Raw genomic sequence first — 4,666 nt, forward strand, 5'->3', positions numbered from 1 at the left:
TGACAGACGCAAAAGAATCGATGGATTCTATTTCGGCCTGACCGAGAACCGACAGCTGAATTCCGCGTGCTGTGACAGAGCATATGCAATCGCTTTCACTGAGAGGATGGGAGGTAGCCACTGACAACGGTGAAACCCTTGCTTACGCTTGCCATGGAAAGGAGTAAGAAGGATTGGATGAAGACAGTAGGAAAGCAGAGAGACGGGAGGGAAGGCATCTTCATGCGCTTATCTGAAGTTCCTACCAATGAATTACATAAGTATCTCTATCTTTACCTTTTTGTTATTTTCGTTCATCACCATTACTATTTGAGTTTGCCTGACTAAGATTTACAAGATGACCATAGCTTGCTTCAATACTAACAATCTCCGTGGGATCGACCCTTACTCGCGTAAGGTTTATTACTTGGACGACCCAGTGCACTTGCTGGTTAGTTGTGCGAAGTTGTGTAATGCCATGGTACTGAACTACCAAGTTTTTGGGGTTCATGACCGGAGATTATGAGAGTTGTGAAAAAGTATTGTTCACAATTTCGCGCACCAGACCCCAATAATAATGCTAATGTCAATATGGCAAATCCGAATGGGGATGATCAACAAAGGAGAGTGCTTGGCTCTTATTCTACCCCTACTGCAGATCTTTATGGAAAAAGCATTGTGATGCCCCCTATTGCTGCGAACAACTTTGAGTTGAAGTCTCAACTGGTCACCTTGGTGCAATAAAACTGTCAGTATCATGGTCTTCCCCACGAAGACCCAAATCAGTTTATTTCTAGTTTTCTGCAAATTTGTGACACCGTGAAAACAAATGAAGTAAACCCAGAGGTGTACAAACTCATGCTCTTCCTGTTTGCTTTGAGGGATGGAGCAAAACTATGGCTAGATTCTCAACCAAAGGACAGTTTGGATACTTGGAACAAGGTGGTTACTGAGTTTCTCACAAAATTTTTCCCACCAAAGAAGCTGACTAAGCTTAGGATGGAGGTTCAGACCTTTAGACAGAAGGATGGTGAAACTCTGTATGAAGCTTGGGAGAGATACAAGCTACTAACTAGGCAATGCCCTCCAGACATGTTCTCCAAATGGACACAAATAGACATATTTTATGAAGGCTTGGGTGAAATGTCCAAAATGTGCTTAGACAATTCTGCAGGAGGTTCATTGCACAAGAAGAAGACACCGGAGGAGACTATTGAGCTGATTGAATTGGTTGCAAGTAACCAATATTTATACTCATCTAACAGGAATCCTGTGAACTCTGAAACCCCTCAGAAGAGAGGCGTGTTGGAAGTAGATGCTATTAATGCTCTTTTTGCTCAGAACAAGCTGATGTCTCAGCAAATAAATCTACTTACTCAACAGATGGGTGGCATGCAAGTCTCAGCTATCAACACCCAAAATCCACCACAAGAAGTCTCCTATGACAGGGCAGGTAACTTTATGCAAAATGATAATTATGATTATGCTCAACCCTCTTTTGAACAGGTGAATTACATGGGGAGTGGTCCTAGGAATCCCAACAATGATCCATATTCTAAGACATACAACCAGGGATGGAGGAATCACCCAAATTTTGGATGGAGGGATTAACCTCAGAGACCTCAAAACTTCAACCATAATTCTCAGGGTGGTTTCCAACAGAACAATGATCTGGAAGCAATATTAACAGGTTTTAGACAGGAAACCAGAGCATCCATCAAGAACCTGGAGTTTCAAATGGGTCAAATAGCCACCAGAGTTAATAAAATTGATCAGAGGACCACTAATAGCCTTCCTAGTAACACAATTCCAAATCCAAGAGAGGAATGCAAGGCTATCTCCGTGATAAGTGGACAAGTGGCAAGTACGGAAGCACAAGTTATGCAGGAAACCAAAGCCTCCATTAGAAATTTAGAGGTGCTAGTGGGCCAACTGAGCAAACAAATACTTGAGAGGTCTGCAAGCACATTTCAAGGTGATACAGTGGTGAACCCAAGAGAAGATTGCAAGGCTATTCAATTAAGGAGTGGTAAAGTAGCTGGTTCTGAGACCAAGGTCAATGAAGAGCTAGTTGAAAAGGATGCTCCAGAGGAGAAGAAGGAAGAAGTTGAGCACGCCCCTCCAAAGCGTGCAGACAATCCATTCCCAGACTCTCTTGACACTTATCCTACACTGCCAAAGGCTCCTGAGTACAAGCCTAAGATGCCATATCCTCAGAGACTTCAAGAGGAGACCAAGGACAAGCAGTTTTCAAAGTTCTTGGAAATCTTCAGAAAGTTACAAATCAATATTCCTTTTGCTGAGGTTTTGAAGCAAATGCCTATCTATGCCAAATTCATGAAGGAGCTATTGTCAAAGAAAAAGCGTTTAAAAGGAGATGAGACAGTAGTCCTGACTAAGGAATGTAGTGCTGTCATTCAGAATAACTTGCCAAGGAAGATGCCAGATCCAGGGAGCTTCCAAATTCCATGCATCATTGGGAGCACAACCTTTGAGAAAGCCCTATGTGATCTGGGGGCAAGCAAATCTAATGCCCCTATCTGTGATGAAGAAGCTGCAAATCCAAGAGGCACAACCCACAAAGATAGCATTGCAGATGGCAGATAAATCTATGAAGCCTGCATATGGATTAGTGGAGAATATCTTGGTCAAAGTGGGTAAGTTCTTCCTCCCAGTAGACTTTGTGATTCTTGATACAGGAGAAGATGAGAATGCCTCTATAATTCTAGGAAGACCATTCCTAGCCACTAGAAGAGCTCTGATTGATGTAGAAGTGGGTGAATTAGTACTTAGAGTGCATAATAAGCAACTGGTCTTTCATGTCTTCAAAGATATACATCCAACAGGTGAAGAAGAGATGTGCATGCAGGCTGAGCTTATTGATCCAAACCTTCAAAAACTGCCTGATGATACACAGCAGAATCTACAGCTCAAACCTCCCTCGATAACAGTCAATAAAATCCCTCCTGACATCAAAACTAAGTTTGGTGTTGGGAATGCATCATCTACCAAGGAAGAGGTTTCCAAAAAGAAGAAAGTACCCAGAGGATGGAGAAACAAAAAGATCCCCACTGAAGGTTTCTCCCCAGGAATGAAGGTGGTGTTGACCAGCAATCCAGCATGGGTTTATACAGTAATTAGAATCCTCTCTCTGGAACATATTGAGTTGCGTTATGGAGACACAGGAAAGAAGTTCAAAGTAAGGGGTGAAGAGCTGAGCCCCTATGATCCTCCTCCTTAGAGGAGCTGACCGTCAAGCTAGTGACGATAAAGAAGCGCTTGTCGGGAGGTAACCCGATAATTTCATATCCTTCACTATTTTTCGTAGTAGTTTTTTCTTAGTTATTTTATTTTTATTGAGTTCTTACTAATTTTCTGATCATGCAGCTATGTTCTCCCAGGAACCGAACACCTCAAGCTATAAAAAAAATGCCATGCGACGCGACCGCATCAGTGACGCGTCCGCGTCGCAAGGAGAGGGGAGAAAATAAAAACGAACAGAGAGTCACGCTGGAGTGTGGCTGGAGGCGTGCCAGTGGCACAAATCGCAATAACGCGACCGCATCGCCGACGCGTCCACGTCATGTGGGAATATTAGCCTCCCACGCGACCGCGTGACCCACGCGGCCGCGTGCCTTGATTTTTCGACGTAAAAAGGGTGCACAACCAAATATTGTGCTGGAGTGGTGCTGGCTTGGTGCTAGACGCATAATCCCCATCACGCGAACGCTTTGCCGACGCGTCCGCATCATTCCCTTCTGAAGCCACTCACGCGATCGCATGCCCCACGCGATCGCGTCACCCCAAATTTGGCAAATATTTAAATTCGAACAGAGAGTTGTGCAGGCGCGAGGATGCACTCGCGCCCGAAGCATAACATGGGTCACGCGACCGCGTGACTGACGCGGCCGCGTCGCTTGCGCCGCCCAGTTTTCTTTCTCTCTCTCTCCCAATCCTAATTCTCTCTTATTCTTTTCTCCTCTTATTTTTCTCTCCTCTTACTAATTGTCTCTTCTATTTTCAGTTCTTCTTTGCTTGAGGACAAGCAAACCTTTAAGTTTAGTGTTGACGCTGTGCTTATTAGTTTTCTGGCACAAAAGGGAGGCGAATCATCTTCACTGAGGAGCACAACCTGAAGAATAAAGCGACAGCTAGGATAACTAAGGTGGTTGAGTTCTGGTGGGCGAAATTGTGAACAATACTTTTTCACAACTCTCATAATCCCCGGTAATGGCTCCAAAAAACGTGGTAGCTCAATACCATGGCATTACACAACTTCGCACAACTAACCAGCAAGTGCACTGGGTCGTCCAAGTAATAAACCTTACGTGAGTAAGGGTCGATCCCACGGAGATTGTTAGTATTGAAGCAAGCTATGGACATCTTGTAAATCTTAGTCAGGCAAACTCAAATGATAATGGTGATGAACGAAAATAACATAAAGATGAAGATAGAGATACTTATGTAATTCATTGGTAGGAACTTCAGATAAGCGCATGAAGATGCCTTCCCTTCCGTCTCTCTGCTTTCCTACTGCCATCATCCAATCCTTCTTACTCCTTTCCATGGCAAGCTTAAGCAAGGGTTTCACCGTTGTCAGTGGCTACCTCCCATCCTCTCAGTGAAAGCGATTGCATATGCTCTGTCACAGCATAGCGGAATTCATCTGTCGGTTCTCAATCAGGCC

The 4,666-nt window shown here is 44.1% G+C and overlaps 1 non-coding gene across 1 annotated transcript; it reads right to left on the minus strand.

The window, feature by feature from the left end:
- Positions 1 to 969: 969 nt before the first annotated feature.
- Positions 970 to 1,076, minus strand: LOC127745338 (small nucleolar RNA R71). The gene has a single exon (XR_008006535.1). It is a non-coding gene; the product is annotated as a small nucleolar RNA R71 (small nucleolar RNA).
- Positions 1,077 to 4,666: the final 3,590 nt, after the last annotated feature.

Source organism: Arachis duranensis, chromosome 2, assembly GCF_000817695.3.
Source record: "Arachis duranensis cultivar V14167 chromosome 2, aradu.V14167.gnm2.J7QH, whole genome shotgun sequence".
Taxonomy (NCBI): Eukaryota; Viridiplantae; Streptophyta; class Magnoliopsida; order Fabales; family Fabaceae; genus Arachis; species Arachis duranensis.